Below are 27444 nucleotides of genomic sequence, written 5' to 3'. Positions count from 1 at the left end.
AGGCACCACTGGTCCCGGAGATGTTGTGGCTGAGGTGCTAGTTCTGGACCTATGAGATGGACGGGGTGGGGGAGGTGTGGGAAAGAGGTCAAGGGTGGACAGGAAAAGTTTTTTGGACACACTGGGGTGGGTAGCTGGGGGGGGGTTTGAGTGGAGGAAGAGGTGGTGGTTGTAGGAGGTGTTGGTTTGGTGACTTTTGGTGAAGGTGCATGCGCTGGAGGCTGTCGTGAGGTGGATGACTGTTGGGTGGGTGTGTGCCTGCGTTTGTGTATCTTGGGAGGGGGTGTCACAGACACACTGGGAGAGGACACAGGGGACGTGTGAATGGTAGTGGGGTGGTGACTGCACGTGAGCGGGGTGTGGTGGTGGGTGTGCTGGAGAGGAACGTAGTGGCTGTAGAGGTAGTGCATGCAGGTGTGAGTGTAGACGTCACTGGGAGGGAGGAGGGAGACGAGCAGGAGGGGGACACAGTGGAGGCAGTGGATGTTGGTGTGTCTGCATGTGTGTGATGCTTGCGTGAATGCCTGTGGGATGTGTGGTGCTTATGTTTGCCTGAACTACCCGTGGGTGTTGACGTGTGTGCATGTTGGTCTGTACGTGTGCTTGGGATGGGCTGAGGTAGAGGGGATTGGGTCTGGGTGGAGGAAGTTGGAGGGGGGAGGCTAGAGACGGGGACAATGGCTGCCATCAGTGCTGAGGCCAGAGTCTGAAAAGCTCGGTGAAGGGCCGCCTGACCAGAATGAATGCCCTCCAGGAATGCATTAGTTTGTTGCAACTGCCTCTCTACACCCTGGATGGCATTCAAAATGGTAGACTGCCCTGCACTGAGGGCAGCAGGGGTGACTGGGGCAGGGCCTGAGGTGCCTGGGGCGAAGGTGATGCCCACCCTCCTGGGTGAGCGGGCACGGGGCAAAGCCTGAGGGGCTGCTGGGAGGGCGGTGCTGGTAGGGGGGGGGTGGCGGGGGGCACAGAAGTTGCCGCCACCACAAGGGAGCTCCCATCAGAGGACGAGTCCGTGTCGCTGGTCTCAGCTCCTGTCCCCTCCGTGGAGCTCCCCTCGTCCTCCATCCCACTGGTGAATTCAGACTCTGTAGTGTCGCCCTCCTGCTCCAGTGCCACTGCTCCTCCGCCTGATGATGCTAATGCACACAAGAACAGGGAGACCACAAAAAGGGGGGGAAGACAGAAGTGAGACATGTTGAGTGCATGCATGACCGCTACCGTTGGCGGACACGACAGACACAGAAGCCCCCTGCACTACGCCGCGCTCTTGGGCTCCACTGTTCAATTCCTGGGATATGGCCTTCAAGGCTATGGATGACATCTGCACACATAGATGACACAGGGGCATGACTAGGTGTACTTGGCACACTACAGAGGTGGGCTGGGTGCCACATGGCCTGCCTTACGGAGGGGCCTTGCATACGGAACTCGCCCTGACCTGGGAAACCCACAGCCCACCTCCCCCACCCAGACAACTCCACTGCACGCAAAGTCAGCAGAATGAGAGTGTACTCACCCCCTTGTGTCTGCTGTGATGCCCTCAAGCGCCCATCCAACTCCGGGTAAGCCACCGCCAGGATCCGGAACATCAGGGGGGTCATGGTGCGACAGGCACCCCTCCCACGTTGGGAGGCCATCCCCAGCTGAGCCTCCACCGTCTTCTTGCTCCAGCGGCAAATGTCCTCTCATCTTTAACGGCAGTGGGTGCTCCGTCTGTGGTAGACCCCCAGGGTCCGTACGTCCTTAGCGATGGCACGCCAAATATTTTTTTTCTGGTGGGCGCTGACCTACATGAAATGTACAGGGGAAAAAGAGTAGTTATTACCAACTGCACCGTCAAAGTGATTGGCCCCCATCCCTACCCTTGCCATGATGCACATGCACTCACCGTCGTTTCATGCACGCCTCAATCTCCCCCCAATCTTTCATCCACCCCACTCCACACAGTTATAGCCCATACAGCATGCTCACAGTGTGTTTAGCTGTTTGTCTGGAGGACAGTAGAGTAGCGTGTACTGGGGGAGGACCCCATCCACAAGCTTCTCCAACTCCTCCGATGTGAAGGCAGGGGCCCTTTCCCCATACACTCGAGCCATTGTCTCTTCCAGACCGAGGCCACAGCAGCACTTGCAGTGTAGGTCCTCTCCTGTCGAAGATCAGGTATCGAGTGATTGAACAGATAGAAAATGGCAGTCACGTCCGCGGCGGTGCGTACCGTCACCGCTGGCCCACATCGTCATTGGCTGCTGGGACCAAAGGGGCCAATGTTAACCAATGCAGCATTGCGCTGCGGTCTTCGACCGCCTACCGCGACGGTGTACAACGCCAGCGCAGTTACCTCACATCCCATTGTCTCACTTTAGAGGTCAGGCAGCCGCCATTTCAGGGGCCCACATGGCTTCATTTCCAACTGCGTCACACATACCTAGGCCTAGACTCAACACAAATACAGGCCACTGTGTTTACGTACCTCTGAGTTGTTTGACTCTGTGCTCGCTGTTGTCCTTCATAGGCACCATCCGCTGGGACATGTGAGGAGATGGCAGCATCCTCCAGTGTACCGACCGTTGGCGGACCTGTCGACAATGGGGGAGCGACATGTCATAATCACATACAGGCTTGACCGTGCCACAATCCAGGAACTGTGCACCCAGTTGGAGCCTGACCTGATGTCAGCAATCCGCCATCCCACAGGAATCCCCCTTCAAGTGCAGGTGATGTCAGTGCTCCATTTCCTAGCAAGTGGGTAATTTCAAACAACAGTGGCCATAGCATCAGGGATGTCCCAGTCTATGTTTTCCAACGTGTTGTCCAGAGTGTTGTCTGCCCTTCTGAAACACATGCGGAGCTACATCGTGTTCCCTCAGGTGGAGGATTTGCCTACAGTGAAAGGTGATTTCTATGCCCTGGGACATATCCAAACATTATAGGTGCCATTGATGGGACCCATGTGGCTTTGGTCCCCCCCCACAGGAGTGAACAGGTGTACAGAAACCGGAAGAGTTATCATTCTATGAATGTACAGATGGTATGTTTGGCAGACCAGTACATCTCCCATGTGAATGCCAAGTTCCCTGGCTCAGTGCATGACGCCTACATCCTGCAGAATAGAAGCATCGCTTATGTGATGGGTCAACTCCAGAGGCACCGTGTGTGGCTATTAGGTGAGCACCTGGAAGCAAGACAGTGGGAATGGTTGTCTGGGTCTGGGGTTACCATACAAGTTAGTGTGTGTCTAATACTTGTCCCTCGCCATTTGCAGGTGACTCTGGTTACCCCAACCTGTCATGGCTACTGACCCAAGTGAGGAATCCCAGGATAATGGCAGAGGAACGCTACAATGAGGCCCATGGGCGAACTAGGAGGGTGATCGAGAGGACCTTCGGCCTCCTGAAGGCCAGCTTCCGGTGCCTCCATATGACAGGTGGATCCCTATTCTACTCACCAAAGAAGGTGTGCCAGATCATCGTGGCCTGCTGTATGCTTCATAACTTGGCATTGCGACAACAGGTGCCTTTTCTGCAAGAGGATGGTCCAGATGGCGGTGTTGTTGCAGCTGTGGAGCCTGTGGATAGTGAAGACGAGGAAGCAGAGGAAGAAGACATGAACAACAGGGACTCAGTGATCCAGCAATATTTCCAGTGAGACACAGGTAAGAGTACAGACCTGCCTACAACATGTATTTAAACACTACTACCTCTCTACTGTCTGTCGTTTTCACCCAGTGTATGGTCACTGAGTTGTCACTTTCCCCTACGATTTCACAGATGTGGGTCCCACTGTGTGACATCTGCTTTGATTCCTCATGGACTTGAGCTGTGTGACATAGGTATGTTGACATTACAATTGAAAGAGCATTTTGTCACTGTAATTGCTAATACACTATTTCGAAATAACAGACAGACTGCAGATTGCTTTGTGTTTTAAGTGTATTTATTTATTTAAGTGCTCAATATTGGAAGGGGTAGTGAAATGGTGAAGGGTGATGGCGGAGGAATGTCCATGGCAGAGTCCAGTCTATTAGTCTCACAGGTGCATTGCCCAAATGGGCATAGGAAGTGGAGGTTGGGCAGTTAAAGTATGGACAGGGTGACAAAGTGGGACAGTAGGATGACAATCAGGGTGGTCTCATTTCTTGGCGGGGGTCTTGGCATCGTGCTCTGTCTTTGTCCTGGATCTCAGGGACCGTTTGCGGGATGGTTCTCCCTCTAGAGGGGGTGGGGTGCTGGTGTGGTGGTCCTGTGGCGGGGCGTCCTGTCCACTAGCGCCGGCGGAGGTGGTGGGCAGTTCATCGTCCATGCTAGTGTCAGGGGCCCCTTGTAGTGCCACAGTGTCCCTCATGGTGTTCACGAGTTCCTTCAGCACCCATACAATGGTGCCCAGGGTGGAGCTGATGGTTCTGAGTTCCTCCCTGAAGCCCATATACTGTTCCTCCTGCAGGCGCTGGGTCTCCTGCAACTTGGCCAGTACCGTTGCCTTCGTCTCCTCGGAGTGGTGGTAGGCCCCCATGATGGAGGAGAGGGCCTCGTGGAGAGTGGGTTCCCTTGGCCTGTCCGCCCCCTGTTACACAGCAGCCCTCCCAGTTCCCCTGTGTTCCTGGGCCTCCGTCCCCTGGACCGTGTGCCCACTACCACTGCCCCCAGGTCCCTGTTGTTGTTGGGGTGTTGGGTTAGCCTGGGTTCCCTGTAGTGGTGGACACACAGCTGATTGACGTGTCCTGGGGACGGAGGTATGGGCCCGCTGGGTGGGTGCTGTGCTGGTGTTTCCAGAGGGGGGAAGGTCTGTGATGGCCTGTGCCAGTGTGAGGGGAACCGACTGTCTAGAGGTCCCCGACGGGCCGGGCTGGTCATCTAGATCCAGTTGGACAGAGGTGCTGTCATCACTGTGGGCCTCTTCTGTTGGTGGTATGGACATGTGTGGACCCTCCTGTCCGGTGACGTTGGGTAAGGCTGAACTGGCTGGTGGTGTCTCGAGACCACGGAACGCACCTTCCCCGTAGGTCGTTCCACCTCTTCCTGATGTCCTCCCGATTTCTTGGGTGCTGTCCCACTGCGTTGACCCTGTCCACTATTCTTCGCCATAGCTCCATCTTCCTTGCTATTGAGGTGTGCTGCACCTGTGATCTGAATAGCTGTGGCTCTACCCGGACGATTTCCTCCACCATGACCCTGAGCTCCTCCTCCGAGAACCTGGGGTTTCTTTGCTGTGCCATGGGGTGGTGTAGGTGATGTGTGGGGTGGATTGTGTGGTGATAAAGGTGCTGATATGTAGTGGTGTTGTGTGAGGTGCGTGGAAGTTCTGTGGGTGATGGTGTTGTGTGCCTGTGGATGCTGTTATTCTTGCTGGTGGTGTCTCTCTCTGGCCTTATTTCAAGATTTTTTGTTGTAGGGGTTTGTGTGTGATGTGGGTGTGTGTTTTATATTGTAATGGGTGTGTGGGAGTGGTGTGTGTATGTGTATCAGGTGTGTGTATTTTGAATCGTCCAATGTGGCTGTGTTTTGTAGGAGTGTGTGTATTTTGAGCGCGGCGGTGTGTACCGCCAATGGAATACCACGGTTGAAAGACCGCCACATGGATTCGTGTGTCGTGATAGTGTGGGCGTATTTCTGTTGGCGTGATGGTGTCGGTTTTGTTTTCGCCAGTTTATCACTGACCTTTGGTGTGGCGGACTTATGTGGGTGTCTGAATTTTGGCGGATTCCGAAATATGGGTCATAATAGCTGTGGTGGGTTTCCGCGGCCTCGGCGGTGTGTTGGCAGTCTTCTGCACGGTGGTAAGCAGCTTTTACCGCCAATGTTGTAATGAGGGCCTTTACATCTTTTTCGGTGATATCTCTACATTTACCTATTGCATCTTTGATCGTTTTGACCTGCAAATATCCAGATAAATATTATATATTTTTCTAAACACTGTGGTGTATTTTTTCGTGCTATATTGTGTTATTGTATGATTTATTGCACAAATACTTTACACATTGCCTCCTAAGTGAAGCCTGACTGCTTTGTGCCAAGCTACCAGTGGGAGGGCACAGGATAATTTGGATTGTGTGTGACTTACCCTGAGTAGAGTGAGGGTCCTTGCTTGGACAGGGGGTAACCTGACTGCCAACCAAAGACCCCATTTCTAACATTGGTGGCAGCCGTGGGATAGGACTTGTATTTGTGCAGTGACATACAGTAGCTAGGTATTTCACTACCTATCCCCAGTTGAAGGTCAACTTGATTTTTATCAGTTTTTTGCAATTTTGTTTTTCCTGCCAATATTTTGACCAACATCCTCACTCAACATGTTTCAGGCTGGGTCTCAAGCAGGATATTTTGAACTAGCCCTGTTGGAGACATAAACTGTCAAACAGCTGAAAGGGTTCTGCAGGGATATGGGAGTACTGCTTCCAGAAAGGAGGAATTTTCAAAGGTGCAGAGGGCCTGGGCAGAAGCCTATTCAGAGGAGGATGCTGAGGAGGAGGAGCCAGGAGATGGCTCCCCAGAGGATTTTTTTTGCCATCAGTGGACGTTACCACTGCAACTGTGCACCCTGCCAATCCAGGGAGCAGTGTCTCTCATCAAAGCCTGACCTCAGAGGAAAGGAGAGAGGAGAGAGAGTTTCAGTTGCAAATGGCAAGGCTAAAAATTGAGGCTCAACAGGAGGAAAGAAGAGCAGAGAGAGAAGCCATGCAAGCTGAGGCTGAAAGAACAGCCAAACAGATTGAAGCCGAAAGATCTGAAGCTGCAGCTGAGAGGGCCTTGGCTGAGAAAAAAACTATTGTTGACTCATGAACTGAGTCTCAAGGAGCTGGAGATCAAGGCGAGACAGTCTGAGTCCAGCAGTAATGGTGGCAGGACCTGCTGGAGAAAAGAAAGTTTGTTTACCCAAAAATGTGGTGCCCAGTTTTGTGGTGAGAGATGACATAGATAAATGGCTAGCTGCTTATGAAGTTGCACTAAGGGCTCATGAGGTTCCTGAAGGGCAATGGGGTACAGCTATGTGGAGTTATGCGCCAGCACTGGGGAGGGACACACTTTGCACACTGGACCCAAGGGATCAAAACACATACCCACTTCAGAACGCCATGTTTCTTGCCAAGTTTGGGCTGACCCCTGAGAAATACCGTCAGAGGTTCAGGGACAGCACAAAACAGTCCACACAAACATGGGTAGATTTCTTTGACTTTTCCAGTAAGGCACCGAATGAATGGATGCGGGGCAGCAAAGTAGATGATTATAAAGGGTTATATGACTTGATTCTGAGAGAGCATATACTCAATATTTCTTTTACAGAGTTGCACCAGCACTTGGTATATAGTAAGCTGACTGACCCCAGGAAGCTTGCTGAGGAGGCGACCTCTGGGTTAGCACCAGAGTGTCCAAAAAGGCATCTGGGGGGGACTCCCACAAAGGTGGTCAGGTTTCCCAACAGAAGAAAGAGGGGGGAGAAAAACTTAAAGAAAAGGAGTTCTCAAAGGCCCCAAAAGAATTCCCTGGGGGAGGGGGGTGGATACCATTCCTCTTCTAGATTTGCAAAGAAGCCAGGTTATTTTGATAAAACATTAGGGAAATTCATCCTCAAATGCCTAGAGTGCTACCAGCATGGACACTTTAAGGGTGACTCCCCATGCCTCAAGAGGGCACAGTCCACCATTGGACAGACACCTGGGTTGGCTAGTGTAGCGCTCGGGGGGGAGACAGTCCCAGTTAGCTTTGGGAAGCAGGCAGAGGTTTCCCTAGTGTCCCTGGGAGAAAGAGAGATGGTGCCTAAAGCCTACATGCCAGAAAATACTTCAAAGTATAGGCAGTGGGTCACCATTGATGGGCAAAGGGTGGAGGCTCTACGTGACACAGGAGCCAGTACTACTGTCAAGAGTCAGCTGGTGTCGTCAGAGCAGATATTCACAGATACATTTCACCAGGACATAGTCACTGACAATCGTGAGAGTCACCTACCAGTGGCTCTGGTTCCCTTTGAGTGGGGGGAGGGTCTCTGGTACTCTGAAAGTAGCTGTGAGTCCTGCCATGCCTGTAGATTGTCTGTTAGGCAATGATCTTGAGCATACTGCCTGGAAAGAGGTAGAGCTCAGATCCAACCTGGAGATGTTAGGTTTGCCTGAGTGGGTCTGCATGACCACACAGTCCATGGCTGCCCGGGAAGGGAGTCAAGGGCGTCTGGAGCCAGGAACAATGGCCCAGACAGCTGCAAAGAGGAAGGGCAAGAGGCGTGGGAAACCCACCTCAGATGTTCCCACAGTGGTGGACGGGGCACCTGAGGAGGAGGAGGCCCCTGAGCCAACTGGGGAGGACATAGCTGACCTGGGTAACCTACCTGAACTTTCTGGCTGGCAAGTAGAGGGTGGACCAACCAGGACAGAATTCTGAAAGGCACAGAAGGAATGCCCCACCCTTGAGGGTCTGAGGCAACAGGCCACAGCCCAAGCAGCAGGTGACGCCTCTGGCACTCACCATATTTACTGGGAGAAGGATCTCCTTTACAGTGAGCCTAAGGTTCCAGGTCCTGGGGCAGCACGTGTTCTGGTGGCCCCCCAGTGTTACCTGGCCTTCCTATTGAGTCTGGCTCATGACATTCCCCTGGCAGGACATCTGGGCCTAGACAAGACCTTTAACAGGCTTGTCACCCACTTCCATTGGCCCAGAATGAGGTTAGCATCAGATAATTTCTGCAGAGGTTGCCCCACCTGCCAGGCTAGTGGGAATACAGGGAAAAAGCTTAAGGCTCCCCTGCTCCCCTGCTCCCCCACCCCGTCATTGGCACCCCCTTTGAAAAGGTGGGCATCAACATTGTTGGTCCCTTGGACCTCAACACTGCCTTGGGCATCAGGTTTATCCTGGTTTTGGAGGACCATGCCACCCGCTATCCAGAGGCAATCCTTCTGAGAACAGTGACTGCACCGGTGCTGACCAGAGCCCTGTTGGGAATATTTACCGTGTGGGATTCCCTAAGGAGGTTGTGTCTGACAGGGGCACAAACTTCATGTCTGCATACATGAAGTCCATGTGGGATGAGTGTGGGGTGACCTACCGGTTTACCACCTCTTATCATCCTCAATTCAATGGGCTTGTTGAGAGATTCAACAAGACCCTGAAGGGCATGATTAATGGCCTGACTGAAACCATGAGGCATAAGTGGGACGTCCTCTTACCATGCCTGTTGTTTGCTTACAGAGAGGTGGCCCAGAAAGGGGTGGGTTCAGCCCCTTTGAGTTTCTCTGTGGTCACCCTGTCAGGGGACCTCTAAGCTTTGTTAAAGAGGCCTGGGAGAAAGCTCCCAAGACACCTCCCCTAGATGTGGTCAGCTACATGCTGGCCTTCCGCAACCAAACCCAACGCTTCTGGAAGCAGGCCAAGAGTAACCTCAAAGCCAGTCAAAAGGTGATGAAGAAGTGGTATGACCAGAAGACCACTCTGGTGAGTTCTCACCTGGAGACAAGGTTTGGGTGATGGAGCCAGTAGAGCCCAGGGCTCTCCAGCACCGCTGGACTGGCCCCTTTCGGATCAAGGAGCGTAAAGGGGAGGCCACTTACCTAGTGGACCTCAAGACCCCTAGGCACCCCCTAAGGGTCCTCCATCACAACCGGCTCAAACCTCACTTTGAGAGGTCTGAGGTCAGTATGCTCTTGGTCAAAGATGAGGGCATGGAAGAGGAAAGTGAACCTCTCCCCGACCTCCTCTCTGCCAAAGAAGGTGATGGGTCAGTGGAGGGTGTCATTCTCTCTGACTCCCTGACTCTAAACCAGAGAGGAGACTACTATGAGCTGTTAGAGCAGTTCTCCTCCCTGTTCTTCCTTACTCCTGAACTGACTCACCTATGTGTTCATGACATTGACACTGGTGACAGTCCCCCCGTGAAGAACAACATTTACAGGTTATCGGATAAGGTGAAGGCCAGCATCAAGGATGAGGTCTCCAAGATATTGACTTTAGGGGTTATTGAGAAATCCAGTAGTCCCTGGGCCAGCCCTGTGGTGCTGGTTCCTAAGGCTGCTTCCCCCGGTGAGAAGCCAGAACTCAGGTTCTGTGTGGACTACCGGGGTCTCTTCTCAGTCACATGGACTGATGCTCACCCCATCCGGCCTCACTGGATACTACAGCAGACTTGTCAAGGGCTATGGTACCATTGTGTCACCCCTGACAGAACTCACTTCCAAGAAACAACCTAGGTTGGTGAATTGGACAGAAGCTTGTCAGAAAGCCTTTGAATCTCTGAAGGAAGCCATGTGAACGGTCCCGGTGCTCAAGGCCCCTGACTACTCCCAGGAATTTATTGTGCAGACAGATGCTTCAGAGCATGGCATAGGGGCTGTTTTAGCACAGCTAAATGAGGATGTCTCATCCCAACCAGTAGCCTTTATTAGCAGAAGGCTATTACCACGGGAACAGAAGTGGAGTGCTATTGAGAGAGAAGCATTTGCTGTGGTATGGGCACTGGAGAAGCTAAGACCCTACCTGTTTGGGACTCACTTCCGGGTTCAGACAGACCACAGGCCCCTCAGATGGCTCATGCAGATGAGGAGTGAGAATCCACAACTCTTGAGGTGGTCCATTTCCCTAGAGGGGATGGACTTTACGGTGGAGCATCGCCTGGGCATTGACCACACCAACGCTGATGGTCTCTCCAGATACTTCCGCCTTAGCGATGAGAGCTCCCAGGAGGTCGGGTAGCTCTCCCCACTTTCAGCTGGGGAAGACACATGTTAGACCTGACAGCCTTAGGGTAGCCCCCCTAACTTTTTGCCTTCCTCCCTCCACTTTTTGGACAGTTTTTGCTGGTTTTTAGACTGCTAACCAGTGCTAATGTGCATATTCTCTCTCACGTTAAACATGATAACATTGGATCATACCCAACTGGACTAATTAATTTACTTATAAGTCCCTAGTACTGTGCACCATATGTGCCCAGGGCCTGTAGATTAAATGCTACTTGTGGGCCTGCAGCACTGGTTGTGCCACCCACTTAAGTAGCCCCTTAACCTTGCCTCAGACCTGCCATTGCAAGGCCTGTGTGTGCAGTTTCACTGCCAATTCGTCTTGGCATTTAAAAGTACTTGCCAAGCCTGAAACCCCCCTTTTTCTACATATAAGACACCCCTAAGGTATGCCCTAGGTAACCCATAGGGCAAGATGCTGTGTACGCGAAAGGCAGGACATGTACCTATGTAGTTTACATGTCCTGGTAGTGTAAAACTCCCAAATTCATTTTTACACTGCTGTGAGGCCTGCTCCCTTCATAGGTTAACATTGGGGCTGTACTCATATATTGTTTGAGTGGTAGCTGCTGATCTGAAAGGAGTAGGAAGGTCATATTTAGCATGGCCAGAATGGTGATATAAAATCCTGCTGACTGGTGAAGTTGGATTTAATATTACTGTTTTAGAAATGTCACTTTTAGAAAGTGAGCATTTCTCTGCACTTAAATCTTTCTGTGCCTTTCAATCCACGTCTGTCTGGGTTTAGTTGACAGCTCCTTGTGCATTCACTCAGACACACCCCAAACAGAGAATACTCAGCCTCACTTGAATGCATCTGCATTTTGAATGGGTCTTCCTGGGCTGGGAGGGTGGAGAGCCTGTTCTCACACAAAGGACTGCCACACCCCCTACTGGGACCCTGGCAGACAGGATTGTACTGAAAGGGGGCCTGGTGCACTTCTAAGCCATTCTTTGAAGTCTCCCCCACTTCAAAGACACATTTGGGTATTTAAACAGGGCCTCTGCCCCTTCCAACTCAGACACTTCCTGGAGAAGAAACTTGTAACCAGAACCTGCATCCTGCCAAGAAGAACTGCCTGGCTGCCCAAAGGACTCACCTGACTGCTTTCTATGAAGGACTACTGCCTTGCTGTTGCCCTGCTGCCTTGCTGCTCCCTGGCTGTGGTGAAGAGGTGCTCTCCAAGGGCTTGGATAGAGCTTGCCTCCTCTTCCCTGAAGTCTCAGGACCAAAAAGACTTCTCTCTTGCAACTAGACTCCCTGTGCGGTGAAAATTCGATGCACAGCTTGTTAAAAACAATGCACAGCCTGCCCCTCCTTGAAAAATTCACCGCTCGCCGAACCGGAACGACGCAGCCCGACTTCGCAAGGAGAAGATCGACGCGGCACCTGCATTGCAACCGGAACTTCAACGCACAGCCCAGCGGATCGACGCACAGCCGACCTGGGACGCAGCAGCTGCCGTGCAGGAGAAACTTCCCCGCACCGCCCACCGGAATGATGCAGTGCTTTTGACTTCGCTCCACAAGCCCAGGATTCCACACACAGACCCCGGGGCATCAGAACACCCCGCAACCCGAAGAGGAGACACGACTGAGTGCTGGAAATTGACGCACAGCTGTCCCTTCATGGAAACTAAATGACGCATCACTGTGTGCGGCCAGAGAAATCGACGCACACCTCCTTTATTTCCACGCTTCTCCTCCTCTGTGGCCCATTGCGGAGATTTTTCACGCGAACCAGGTACTTTGTGCTAAAAGAGACTTTGTTTGCTTTAAAAAGACTTAAGACACTTTGGCCCATATTTATGCTTTTTGACGCAAAACTGCGCTAACGCAGTTTTGCGTCCAAAAAATTATCGCCGGTTAACGCCATTCTGAAGCACCATGCGGGCGCCGTATTTATTGAATGACGTTAGCCGGCGTTAGCCGCCGGCGCCATCTGGTGTGCGTTAAAAAAAACGACGTACACCAGGCAGCGCCGGCGTAGGGGGATATGGGGCTTGGGCGTCAAGAAATGGGGCAAGTCAGGTTGAGGCAATTTTTTCGCCTCAACCCGATTTGCGCCATTTTTTTTCTCACTCCCAACCCCCATAGAAATAACTCCTGTCTTAGCAAAGACAGGAGTCATGCCCCCTTGCCCAATGGCCATGCCCAGGGGACTTCTGTCCCCTGGGCATGGTCATTGGGCATTGTGGCATGTAGGGGGGCTCAAATCAGGCCCCCCTATGCCACAAAAAAAATAAAAAAAAACACTTACCTGAACTTACCTTAATGTCCCTGGGATGGGTCCCTCCAGCCTTGGGTGTCCTCCTGGGGTGGGCAAGGGTGACAGGGGGTGTCCCTGGGGGCATGGGAGGGCACCTCTGGGCTCCTTCAGAGCCCACAGGTCCCTTAACGCCTGCCTTTTGCAGGCGCTAAAAAACGTGGCAAAAGCGGCCGTACGTCATTTGTTTTGACCCGCCCACTCCCGGGCGTGATTTTTGCCCGGGAGTATAAATCCGACGCACATGCCTCGGAGTCGATTTTTTAGACGGGAACGCCTACATTGCATATAATTAACACAAAGTAGGTGTCCACGCTAAAAAGTGACGCTAACTCCATGGACTTTGGCGCTAGACACGTCTAACGCCAAAGTATAAATATGGAGTTAGTTTTGCGTCAAAATTGCGCCAAAAAAACCGACGCAATTCCGGCGCAAACGGAGTATAAATATGCCCCTTTGGCCCTCATTCCGACCCTGGCGGTTTGAAACCACCAGGGTGGAGGGGAGAGGAAGCACCGCCAACAGGCTGGCGGTGCTTCCTGGGCCATTCTGACCGCGGCGGTAAAGCTGAGTTCAGAAAAGGGGAACCAGCGGTTTCCCGCTGGTTTACCCCTGGCCCAGGGAATCCTCCATGGCGGCGCTGCATGCAGCGCCGCTATGGGGATTCCGACCCCCTTCCCGCCAGCCCGTTTCTGGCGGTTTACACCGCCAGAACAAGGCTGGCGGGAACGGGTGTCGTGGGGCCCCCTAACAGGGCCCCACAAAGATTTTCAGTGTCTGCTTTGCAGACACTGAAAATCGCAACGGGTGCCACTGCACCCGTCGCACCCCTGCAAATCCGCCGGCTCCATTCGGAGCCGGCTTCCTCTTTGCAGGGGCTTTCCCGCTGGGCCGGCGGGCGATCTTTTGGAATGACCCCCTTTATATCACTTTTCAGTGATATCTCTACATTTACTTACTGCATCTTTGATTGTTTTGACCTGCAAATATCCAGATAGATATTATATATTTTTCTAAACACTGTGTGGTGTATTTTTGTGGTGCTATATTGTGTTATTGTATGATTTATTGCACAAATACTTTACACTTTGCCTTCTAAGTTAAGCCTGACTGCTCAGTGCCAAGCTACCAGACGATGGTCACAGGATAATTTGGATTGTGTGTGACTTACCCTGACTAGAGTGAGGGTCCTTGCTTGGATAGGGGGTAACCTGACTGCCAACCAAAGACCCCATTTCTAACAGTACTTTAAACATGTCTCAGGCCTGCCATTACAACCTGTGTGTGCAGTTTTTAACTGCCACGTGGACCTGGCAAAACAACCTTTTGACAGACCCAAACCTTCACTTTTATTACATATGTCACTCCTAGGGTAGGCCATGGACAGCCCAGGGCAGGGTGTGATGTATTAAAAATGTAGGGCATGTACTTTTAAGTTTTACATGTCCTGGTGGTGAAAAACTCTAACATTCATTTTCACTGCTGCATGACCTACTACTTCTCCCATAGGATAACATTGGAGTTACCTTAGTGTATTTTATAAGTGTTTCCAAATGCCAACAGGTATTTAGAGCATGTTTGGTGTCTCTGGGATTGTAATGAAAAATCCTAACTTATGGTGAAGTCAGATTTATATTGCAATTTAAGCCCAACAGGGTATAAATACTGGACCTCAAAAACTAACCTTTCAGTACACTTATGGACCTGTGCATACTCTGTTGAGATGAAGGACTACAGGACTGCTGCTCTGATGTGCTTACATACTGCCTGCTGCCTCTGTGCCTGGGGGAAAATAATATGGACCTGTATCTCTTGAAAACAGAATGCTGAGTGACTTGAAGTGATAATTGTCTAGCCTCTTGATTAGAGATCTCAGGAACACAGCATGCTTTCAAAAATCTTTAACGTGCACCCAGACTCTGCCATTTGCGAGTCTATCTTGCCTAGGTGGGTCACCCCAGTCCTGGACGCTCAGAAGTTGGCTTAAGGTGCTGTGCCAGCCTCTGTGGATCCAGCAGAACTAACATTTCTTCTTTGCTGCGAGGCGCAAACCCAAAAGCTGCATGGATTGGACCTGTTGCAAAGACCTGCATCACCTCTAAAGCCTCATCAGAACTGCCAATGCACGACGCATCCTTGGTGTAGGCCCTCACATGCCTCATTGATGGCAGCCTCCACAACACTTCCAGACTTTGCATCACAGCCTTGCAACTCCTTGAAACTGACGCATCGCCCCGTCTGCCTGCTGTATGGTTGACACCGTACTTCGCATCACAAGCCCGTTGATAGGATCCTAAATGATGACTCAGCCTCTTGCTTTTCAGCCTCACCACATTTCGGAACAGATGCATCGCTATAGCTGCACAATGCAATCTCGACCCGGACCCTTACTTTTTTTTTAATTTATATTGGTGGGGGCTGCCCAGCATGGGCATAGGCATGGCCATGTCACCACCTCCCAAAAAAGGGAAACAGTCTTTCTGTCAGTCCCAGGGGCCGATGGGGCAATTGCCCCTTTCTTCCCCCCCAAGGGGTGCAGAAAGTCCAATACACACCAAGGATTACTTATTTTATTTGTAGTAGTGGGGGCTGCCCAACATGAGCATAGACATGCCCCCAGATTCCCAAAAAAAGGAAATAGTCTTTTAGCCCCCACTAGGAGGGCAGATGGGGCAACTACTTCCATCTGGCCCCCCATGGGGTAGAAAGCCCACTAGTCACCAGGAATTATATATTTCTTTTAATTGTATCAGTGGGCTGCCCAGCATGAGCACGTCCATGCCACAAAACCCTAAAAAAGGGAAACAGTCTTCCTGTCCCCCAGTTGGGGATTAGGTACAGCAATTGCCCCCATCTGCCCTCCAGTGGCTAAGACAGATTGTTAGACACAATGGATTACTTTTTTTTTTTTATTTGCATTGGTGGGAACTGCCTAGCCTTGGCTTTGCTATACCCCCACACCTCCACTCCCAAAAAAAGGGAAACAGTCTTTTTGCCTCCTTAGGGGCAATGCTGTTAGGAATTTTGTGTACTCCTGCAGATGATGGACGTTTTCATTACAGAAATGTAAGAGAGATGTGTGCTTTCAGTCAAAGTTTGAGGTTTGCATGGCATTATCGGTAAAAATCCTCATGGGATCCCTGCAGGTTATCCGATCCTGGATTCCTCTAGTTGTCTAGTTTTCAAAAGTGTCCCAGTTTGCTAGGGTTCCCTAGATGCCTTCTGAGCTGTGGCCCAAAAACCACACCTATGTGCTCTGTAAAAAACAGGTCAGTTTTGCATGGAAAAATTTGATGCATCCGTGTAGCATTTGGGCCATTTCCTGATGTTGGCACTAGTCTTACCCACACAAGTGAGGTACCATTTTTATCAGAAAAGTTAGGAGAATGGTGGGTGGAAGGAAGTTGGTGGCTCTGTCCAGATTCCATAGCTCTCCATCACAGATATGTGAGGAAAATGTGTGTTTTTAGTCAAAGTTTGAGGTTTGTAAGAGATTTGGGGTAAAACAGCCTGGTGAGAGGCATGCAAGTCACCCCATCCTGGATCCCCCAATGTGTCTAGTTTCTAAAAATATGCAGGTTTGCCATGTTTCCCTGGGTATCAGCTGAGCTAGGGTCCCAAAACAACAACTACCCTCTTTTAAAAAAACTGAAAAATTGGTCATTTTTGCATTGAAACATTTGATGTATCCATTCATCAATTTGGGTCGTTTCATGTTGTGACTCTAGGCCTACCCATACAAGTGCAGTACAATTTTTATTGGAAGACTTAGGGGAACACAGAATAGTAGAACAAGTGTTATTAGCAATTGTATTTCTTTGGATTTGCACCTTCCAGATGTAAAATAATGAGTAACAAAGAAGTAATTTTGAGAAGTACCCTCTACTTGATATGCTAGTATGGGTACCCCTAAATTCAGAGATGCACAAATAATTCCTGCTTCTAAACTCCATATCTTATGCCCATTTTGGAAATACATAGGTTTCCTTGATACCTATTTTTCACTACGTATATTTTAGCATATGGTTTGTTCTATGCCCGGTCACAATAAATCACCATTGCAAGGTGCAGCTCAGTTATTGGGTCTGGGTAGCTAGAGTTCTTGGAAAACCCACAAACCCTATATATTCCTACAACCAGAACTGTCTAGCAGATGCAATGGTGTATAGCTGTTGTGAATCAGCCATCGTGATGAGAAGGTACAAATGAAAACATTGTCACAAATGCCTGTTTTCCCTTACTAAATGTCAATATTTTTTTTCTCAACATGTGATTTATTTGGGAAAACCTTCAAGGATCTACACAAATCACCACTTGCTAAATTCAGAGTCTTGTCTTGATTTCAGAAATATATTGCTCTTTGGGATCCACCATGCGTTTCACACCAGTTTCTACCAAAAACTTGAAGGAGTTTCAAAGCACAATAAATAGGGAAATGGGCTATCTCCCAGTAAAATGCCAAGCTATGTTGGAAAATTTGGTTTCCTAAATCAAGTAAAAATGTTTGTAAAAGCTAGGAAAGTGGTGACTTTAGCACTGCAAACCTTTCATTGATGCCATTTGCACGAAAAAATAGTCACGTTTTTCTGCAGCACTTTTTTTTGCATTTTTCCCCCCAAAAAACATATTTGGCTATATTTTAGCTAATTTCTCATTTCCCTCCAACAAATTCCACAAACTCTGGATACCTTTAGAATCCCTAGGAAGTTTGAAAAAAGACCACAAATTTGGTGTGGATAGCTTACATGGATAAAAAGTTGCAGAAGCCTAAGCGTGAATTACCACAAATATAAAAAAAAAAGGCTTAGCACTGGGAGGGGGAATGCCTAACAGCGAAGGGGTTAATTATTCTGTTTCTGTATGTGCATGTATTGAAGCCACCAGCCAGAACAAGGAGATCATAGATATGTATCAAGTAGTTTGAATCACGCTCTTTCCCTCACAGGTGATACGCTGCACAAGGGCCAACCTCAATGACTTCAGATGTTTTTGGGCATTCAGTGAGGCCCCTTAGAATCTTCACATTAAGAAGAGGTTGGCTGTTCAAACATGTGCATGAGTAAGGGAGATTGAATGATGATTTTTCCTGATGAGAACTCTCATCCCTGTATCACCATTTTATATTCTTTCATTTGATTCTAAAGTTGCAGTGTTTTGCTATCTGGGAGCTAGCAAGATCAAGAGAGGATATGGAATGTTGCAAGCCGTCTTTGTCTGTAGGCTCACATCTGTTATTGAGGGCCATACTCTGTTTGCCCCCGTTTTTCAATGTTCAAACAAATACACACTCAAACTGTATGATTCTTCTTAATTCATTTTCTTGTGCTTTGGTTTGTACTTGTACTCATTTAGATGGTGTAAACTTCTAGGGCCACAAAACCTTAAAAGTCAAAAATTTGCTTCAAAGTTACCATTTGGCAGGAAGATTGCATCTTTACATTATTATTCATTGTGTTTCCCCAAGTTCTTGCAAACAGTAGCTCTTTGCGTGATGATATTACTAGTGTTTTACTGTGTTACATTAGTTCTGCGCATTTCTGTTGTGGGTTTGTTTATATCAAGTGTATAGCCAGGGGCTTTGCTTTTCAGCACTGTATTGTTTTATTAATGCATTGAAGGAGTATTGTGCATTTCATACTGTGTGTTCTGTTGATGTGATTTCTACTTCTGGAACATACCACTCATACTATAAATATAACGTTGTTAGACCTGGCCCTTTTTGCAGGGTCATCCCCAAACTTTTTGCCTCCTTCCTATTTTTTTTCCTGACCTCTGGTGTTGGCTCTAGGACTCTGAGCACTTTATCACTGCTGATCAGTGCTAAAGTGCAGGTGCTCTCCCTTCTAAAGTTGGTATGATTGGCTTACACCTAATTAGCACATTTAACTTAACTGGAAGTCCCTTGTACAATGGTATCTCTGTAACTAGTGCCAGTAAATTAAATGCTACTAGTGGGCCTGCAGGTCCACCCACAGAAGTAGGCTTTCAAATCTGTCTAAGGCTTGCTAGCGCAGGGCCTGAGTGCACAGTTTACTACCACAAGGATCTGGCATCTACATTTTATTGCCAGGCCTTGAACTCCCCTTTTACTACATGTAAGTCACATCCTAAGATAGTGCCTAGCTAGCCCTATGGGCAGGGTGCTATATGTGTAGAAGGCAGGACATGTGCCTCGTTCTGTGGCCTGTCCTGGGAGTGACAAACAGCATATATGGTTTCTCACTGCTGTGAGTGCTGCCTTACCCATTGGATTGCATTGGAAATGCCCTGCCTTATTTCTAGGGGACATTGTCTGATCTATGAGGGGTAGCATAGGCATGTTTGGTATGGTTGTAAGGGTAATGAGAAATGTTGCTTACTGGTGTAGGTGGATTTCTTATTACCATTATAGAAAAGTCACTTCTAGAAGGTGAGCAATTTTTTTGTGCTTATGACTCTGGTGTTTTACACCTTGACTCCAATACACGTCATGGGCAGAGTGACATCTGGGGTTTGTGCATACTTTTCAGACAGCCTGTACACAGGGAGGGTGGAGGTGTCACAGAGGTGCATTTGCATATTGAATGGTCTTCCTGGGCTGAGAGAAGGAGAGACGAGGTGAGGCGCAGCTTCATTTGTAAAGGATATGCCATGGCCTCTCACAAAGGGCTTGTTTACCCCCAACTGATGTCTGGAGCCTCTGCTGGATGAGAGAGGGGACACTCCTAGAACCAGTTGCAACTGGTTGGAACCTCTTCTTTTTGTCTTTCTAAGTGTTGTGCAAAACTGAGTATAAGTACAGGAGATTTTTCCCCATGTGAAGAGACACTCTGGAACAACTGAAATGGGCACAGAATGCCTTGGACTGCTGCTGCTGAGCTGACCTGTGAACTGCTGGTTCACTATGAGGAACTGCCAATGACTCCAAACCCCTTGTGCTGGCCTGCTTGTTGGGCCCTACCGCCATCTGCTTCCACTTGTGTCCCCAGGAGCTGGGTGCTGTGGTTCCTGCTCCCCTACAATGACTTGTTTTCCAGCATGAGGACAGCACTGTACCTGAAGGCTCCTCTTATGGAGCAGAGTGCATGAGCAGCGCTTCCTTCCTTTTTTTTGGAGTGCATGGATTATTCCTCTATTTGATCCCTTTGTCGTGCTTCGAGAGTGCTTTTTCAAGTCTTTCCGAGGTAGAAATCACCACCTTGACCTGGGACACGCTAGCATGTTTGAAATGTGCTTCTCAATGTGCCCCCGGGGCACAGGGATAACGAAGAATGGAGGAATTGCATTACTGTGCCCATGGGGGACTGGGGCGCTTTGAGGAGTGCCCCTAGGCCACATTCAGGCACTAACCTTGGCCGGAATCACTGCAGCGGCCCGGGGATCAACGAGGAGCACTCGCCCACCAGATCGGGTGTGGACGAGTGTGTGAGCTACGGCACATCCCTCATCGGAGGTTCCTCCTGCCCCAGGACACCCCAGGGCCTGCAACGCCGGTCTAGCACTCATGGGGGCAGAGGTATGGTCCCCTGAAGCACAAGAAGTTGTTGGAGCCTCTCTCCTCCTATCAGGCAGCAGTAAAACCTCATTGGGGGTTCCACCCAGCAGGGAGGGTGTGCACTGTGCCCCCAGACCAGGAGGGGGCACCAGAGAAGCAGGACATGGGGAGGCGAGGGTACATCCCTCTCCTACTGTCACTGCGCGAGGAGCGTGAACGCTCCAGTCTTACTTTGGCTATTGGGCTCTCCGGCCCCCACAAGGGTCGGATAAGGCCCCTGTTATCTTTCAGCGCGGAAGGAGTGCTGGAGCCTCTTTATCTGGCCCCAAGGATTTGAGCCCATAAACAGAAAGGGAGGGCTTCATTTTTATGGGCCTCACTAATGTTTTAGGGACATTTTGTGCAGGGTAATTTTTGTGGTGCATCTGGTGATACTGTTTCTGCATTGTCAGTGACCGATGTTTCCCTGATATGTGCAGCTCTACTTTTATTTTCGGCAGCATATGACTATGCTGGTGTACATTCCTGATGCTGTGTGACCTGGTAAGTGACCTATGGTTATTAGGACATGTACCTTTATGATGACATGTTTTTGTGATTTGCCATGTGTTCTCTGATGTTCCTTGTATGGGCATTTAAGATGGTATGTTTGCTATGACATGCACATTCTTTTTAGTGATGTTTTCCTGACTACTACTTATGTTGAGAATAACCAGTAACCTATATGTTTTATGTGACTACTGCTGGCTTCCACAGAGTAATAGTACTGTGTAATGTTCTGACAACTGTTTGGGTGGAAGGGTATTACTGACATGTTGTGTTTGGTCTAATAATGTTGTATACAATACAGTTTATTTTTTTATAACTGGGTGTTGTGTTTCCTTTGTGGTGGGGATAGTGTGTTACGTGTGTGTTGTGCAATCGCTTTACACATTGCCTCTGGGATAGGCCTGACTGCTCGTGCCAAGCTACCTAGGGGGTGAGCAGAGGTTAACTTGGGTGTGTATCTCCCTCGCCCTGACTGGAGTGGGTGGGTTCTGCCTGGCTTAGGTGCATACCCTAGCCAACCAGAAACCCCATTTCTAACAGACGTGTTCTGCTATTGCACAACTCTGGTTGAGCAGTCCCATTTATTTTGCAATTGCAACAAATGTGATCCACTTACCCTACACAATACCTCTTAAGCTAGGCTTGACTGCTTTTCCACATCTGCTTGAAGAGCCAAGGAGGAGTAATCTAGGACTAACTTTCTAATGGAGTTCTAGTAGCTACAGAAATTGATAACATGGATCCTCAGAAATCTCACTTGCTTGATAACCCCTGCATCTAGAGCTACCAAAACCAGTTATTGACACAGAAATTTGCATTCACAAACATGCACACATACATGCAGAGTCACATACACACATTTGAAAATACATATCCATTATGCAGCTATATGTGCTTGTATGTTACTCTTATGATCAGACTGTCTGTTCAGTTATGTTTTAGTTACAGTTCAATCATTACTTGTAAAGCACGGATTATCATCCATGAGGGTATACAGGTGCTGGAATTAGTCGAAGAGCCATGTCTTGAGCTTCTTCCTGATGTCTGTCAGTGAAGGAGACGTTTGGAGGGGGAGGGTGTTCCAGGACTTGGCAGTGATATGGTAGAAGGAGCATCCTCTGCTGCGACAATGGTGGATCTGCCAAATTTTGTGACAGGGCAAAGGAGGCAGAGTTAAGGTTTCTATATGACAGGTGGAAATTCATGCTGAGGTTCATGTATGCTGTTCGTTGGTTGTGTGGGCATGTGTTAGAAGCTTGGATTGAATTTCTTGATGGGGGGAGCCAGAGGAGGTTTCTCAGGTGCTGGGTGGTGTAGGTCTGTTTGGGTAGGTTGAGGATCAGTCTGGCTGCTGACTTTTGCATCATCTGGAGACTTCTCTTCAGTTTGATAGTGGTTCCTTTGTTCTGTGCATTGCAGTAGTCCAGATGGTTGGTGATTAGGACTTGTATGACTATTTTCCTAGTGCGTGTTGGGGGCCTTTTGAAGATTCTTTGGAGCATGCAAAGTGTGCTGCAGCAGGCTGAGGAGACTGTGTTGATCTGTTGCTTCATGGTGGGTTTGCTGTTCAGCATGATGCTGAGGTTGCAGGCGTGGTCTTTTGGTGTGGAGGTGGGTCCGAGGTGTGAGGGCCACCAGGTGTCGTTTTAAAGGGAAGTATGGTTGCCAAAGATCAACACGTCAGTCATGTCCATGTTGAGCTTCAGACAGTTGTTCCTCATACAGGTTGCGCTGTTCGTCATGCAGTATTGGAAGATGGTCTTCATTGTTTTGGGTACCCTAAGAGCGAGAGGATGAGCTGGGTGTCATTGGATATGATGTTGATACACTCTTTGCTAGTGCAATCATGTATATGTTGAAGAGGGTGGGGCTGAGGGATTAGCTCTGAGGGATGGTGCAGATGGTGCTCTTGGGTTGTGAGGTGAAGGGGGGGAACCAGATTCTTGGCACCTATACCATGAGGAATGATGTGGTCCTTCTGAGTGTCTTCTCTGAGTCTGATCTGTTGCAGTCTCTTGATGAGCGTGCTGTGGGAAACAGTGACGAAGGCTGCAGAGAGTTCTAGGAGGATCAGGGAAACCGATTCTGCTCTGTCAAGTGGGGTATGGATGTTATCTGTGGTGGCGATCAGGGCAATCTTGGTGCTGTGGTGGCTGGGAATGCTGATTGGGAGAGGTCTAGCAGTTTTTTTTCTTTCGAGGTGTTCCATGAGTTGACTGTTGATTGCCTTCTCCAGGACTTTGGCGGGAAATGAGCGCAGTGAGATTGGGTGGTAGAGATTGCTGGGGTCTGCTGAGGGTTTCTTGATGAGAGGTCTGACCTCTGTGTGTACCATGTGTCGGGCTGTGGTGATGGATGTGTTGAGGATGCTGGTGAGCTGGTGGCTGATCTCATTGCTTCCTAGGTTGAAGATTTGGTGGGACACGGATTGGTGGGTGCTCCCCCGTGTATGGAGCTCACTAAGGCAGTGGTGACCGGTGCAGTGACTGTTCCCATGTGGTGAGAAGTTGGTCGAGGTAGGCTTCCACAGGGGTGGGTTGGGGAGGCTGAGAAGGTTGGTCATCTGGGTTCGAAAGTTCAGTAGATGGGAGATATCTTGTTGTGGAAGTGATTTTCAGAGTTACTGTGAGGGAGGGATGGTGTTCTCATGGCTGTAGCGTAGGAGAACTCTCTGACTATGGGGAAGAGTTCCTTGTTGTGGTTGGTGCTAACCAAGATGTGGTGAGCAAGGGTGTCTGTTTTGGCAAAGCTAAGTTGGTGGTGGAATTTGCTGAGGTTGACTTAAAGTTGGTTTGGTTGCTATTGTTTATGCTGATGCACCATCTTCTTTCTAGTTGTTTGCAGCTGTGTTTCATTGTGCTGACTTTTGGAGTGTACCAGCTGGCTTGCTTTTTGAATCTGCAGGTTTTGTATATTTCATGGCGGCAATTTGGCCAGCGGCATTGGTGAGCGAGGTGTTGAAGTTCTTGACTGATTGATTCAGGATGATTGGGGCATCCAGTTGAGTGGTGTTGAGGGGATCTTTCCATTGGGTTTATGTCACTTTGCCACTGCTGTGGGGGTGGTCCATGGTTTTGCTGCGATGGTGAAGTGTACTATGCAATGGTTGGTCCAGATGAGTTATGTGGTGTGGCTGTATTTGACTTTGTTTCTGGATGAAAAGATAATGGTGGTCATTACAACCCTGGCGGATGGTGTTAAAGCTGCGGTAATACCGCAAACAGGCTGGCGGACAAAAAAAGGGAATTATGACCGTGGCGGAAACCGCCAACATAGACAGCCACTTTAACACTCTGACCGCCACAGCGATACAGACAAGCAGCGCGGCGGTCACCGCCAACAGACAGGCGGGAGACAATGTACCGCCCACAGTATCACAACCCGCCAATCCGCCACCTTTTCCGTGGTGGATTCACTGTGGATAAAAACACGGCGGAAACAGCTTTTGCAATGGGAAAACGCTCACCTTAACACACTCCACGAGGAAGGAGGCCACCATGGAGCCCGAACTGCAAATACTCCCTGCGCTTGTCTTCCTGCTCCTCTACGATCACCAGCAACGTAGGCGTCGAAGACAACGGTGAGTACTGCACCTACGACATAGGAGAGGGGGGAGGCAAAAGTCAGGGGGACACACATGCAACACCCCCATCCCCAACCCGACACTCACCCACTACTACACACACACCAATGCATTTCCAAACAGCACAGTAACAACCCACAACCCCCCCGGAAGAATGCAAAGACAAAAGGAAATCAGTTCAAACATTATAATGTATCAAAATACAGTAACCTACTATATACAGATATATATACACTTTCCAAATATGTACATCACGATTAGTAGTGCAGGTATGCACATTTCAATGTCTGTGGACCACTGGGCCCAAAATGCATGGGCGAGGCCCACACTAGATACCTGTCCACAAACGGAGAGAACACTGCAGGGGCATCAGATAGGAATACAACAGGCACCTAAGGGGGAAGGGAAGGGGGGGCACCTCAGCCAAATTACAGCACCACGCCAGATCCACGACGGGGCTCCATGCCCATTGATGTATCCTGGGGAGTGCAAAGCCACAGTCTCTCAAGTCTCTACAGTGGGTGGTTTGCCCACTGTTACATCCTGGGGAGTGCAAAGCCACAGTCTCTCAAGTCTCTACAGTGGGTGGGTTGCCCACTGTTACATCCTGGGGAGTGCAAAGCCACAGTCTCTCAAGTCTCTACAGTGGGTGGGTTGCCCACTGTTACATCCTGGGGAGTGCAAAGCAACAGTCTCTCAAGTGTATGCAGGTCTCCACTGGTTCTGGAGGGGGACTGGTGCCCAGAGTGCTTCATCCTGTGAAGGACAGACAGAGTGGATGCAGGTCTCCACTGTTTCTGGAGGGGGACTGGTGCCCAGAGTGCATCACGCTCCCCGTGACGGTCCCAGTTCCGTCACTGTCCCAGCTGCACATGGGCTAACGATGCTTGATTTGGCAGTGCTTTGCCCTGTTCAGCGGTCTTCACCATGTCGGTCTTTGGCCTGTTCAGCGTTGCTTTGCCATGTCGGTCTTTGGCCTGTCCAGCGCTGCTTTGCCATGTCGGTCTTTGGCCTGTTCAGCGGTGCTTTGCCATGGCGGTCTTTGCCCTGTTCAGCGGTGCTTTGCCCTGTTCAGCGGTCTTCACCATGGCGGTCTTTGGCCTGTTCAGCAGTGCTTTGCCATGTCGGTCTTTGGCCTGTTCAGCGGTGCTTTGCCATGTCGGTCTTTGGCCTGTTCAGCAGTGCTTTGCCATGGCGGTCTTTGCCCTGTTCAGCGGTGCTTTGCCCTGTTCAGCGGTCTTCACCATGGCGGTCTTTGGCCTGTTCAGCGGTGCTTTGCCATGTCGGTCTTTGGCCTGTTCAGCGGTGCTTTGCCATGGCGGTCTTTGCCCTGTTCAGCGGTCTTCACCATGGCGGTCTTTGCCCTGTTCAGCGGTCTTCACCATGGCGGTCTTTGCCCTGTTCAGCGGTGCTTGCCTTTGCTGTCTCTGACCTGTGCAGCAGTGTGTGGCATTACCGTCCCTCAGTGCCCAGCGGGGCTGTGGCTGCCGGGGCCCTCCAGGTCACTGACGCTGGCGGTGGTGTCCGGACCAGTGATGATACTGGTGCCCTCCAGGTCACTGACTCTGGCGGTGGTCTCCTGACCAGTGATGATACTGGTGCCCTCCAGGGCACTGACTCTGGCGGTGGTCTCCTGACCAGTGACGATACTGGTGCCCTCCAGGACTCTGGTGGTGGTCTCCTGACCAGTGACGATACTGGTGCCCTCCAGGGCACTGACTCTGGCGGTGGTGTCCTGACCAGTGACGATACTGGTGCCCTCCAGGGCACTGACTCTGGCGGTGGTCTCCGGACCAGTGACGATACTGATGGCGGTGGCGTCCTGGCAGGTGGGGACAATGGCGGCCTTCTCCGCCGTGCTGCTCTTCCCAGACTTTGGAGACTTCTTCTGCCCCTTCACCACCTTGGGAGGAGTCACAGCTGACTCGGCACTCCCCCCGGGACCCTTGTGAGCTGTTTTGCCGGCAGGAGTCTTCACCCTCTCCCGTCGGCCACTTTCCAAATTAAGGTGCTTTACAAGGGGTGGACTGGCAGTGCTTTGGCTCCGTGTCACACTGGCTGCCCTGGTGGCCGGTGCACTCCACACACCTTTAACACGCACCACTGGTACCAGACTTTTTTTGGCTGAGGTGCTACTACGGGACCTATGAATTGGAGGGGTGGGGGTGGTGGGAAAGAGGTCAACGTCGCTGAGGAAGAGTTTCTGACAAACACTGGGATGGGTAGCTGGAGGGGGTCTGGGAGTGGAGGAAGAGGAGGTGGTTGTAGGAGGTGTAACTTTAGGTGATTTGGGTGCAGGTGCAGGTACTGGAGGCTGTCGTGAGGTGGATGGATGTTGGGTGTGTGGGTGCCCGCGTTTGTGTACTTTGGGAGGGGGCGTCACAGACACACTGGGAGTGGACACAGGGGACGTGTAAATGGTAGTGGGGGTGGTGAGTGCAGGTGAGCGGGGGTGTGGTGCTGGGTGTACTGGTGCGAGTCCTAGTGCCTGTAGATGTAGTGCATGCAGGTGAGAGTGTAGACAACACTGGGAGGGAGGAGGGAGACAACGAGGAGGGGGACACAGTGGAGGCAGTGGATGTTGCTATGTCTGTATGTGGGTGATGCTTGTGTGAGTGCCTGTGGGTTGTGTGGTGCTTATGTTTGCCTGAGCTACTTTTGTGTGTTGGGGTGTGTGCATGCTTGTCTGATGGTGGGCTTGGGATAGGCTGGGGTACAGGGGATTGGGTCTGGGTGGAGGAAGTTGGAGGGGGGAGGCTAGACACAGGGACAATGGCTGCCATCAGTGCTGAGGCCAGATATTGCAGAGTTCGATGAAGGGGCCTGACCACAATGAATGCCCTCCAGGAATGCAT

The sequence above is a fragment of the Pleurodeles waltl genome, chromosome 6, assembly GCF_031143425.1.
Source record: "Pleurodeles waltl isolate 20211129_DDA chromosome 6, aPleWal1.hap1.20221129, whole genome shotgun sequence".
Classification (NCBI taxonomy): domain Eukaryota; kingdom Metazoa; phylum Chordata; class Amphibia; order Caudata; family Salamandridae; genus Pleurodeles; species Pleurodeles waltl.
The sequence above is the reverse complement of the archived record's forward strand: the minus strand, read 5'-3'. Positions refer to the sequence as shown.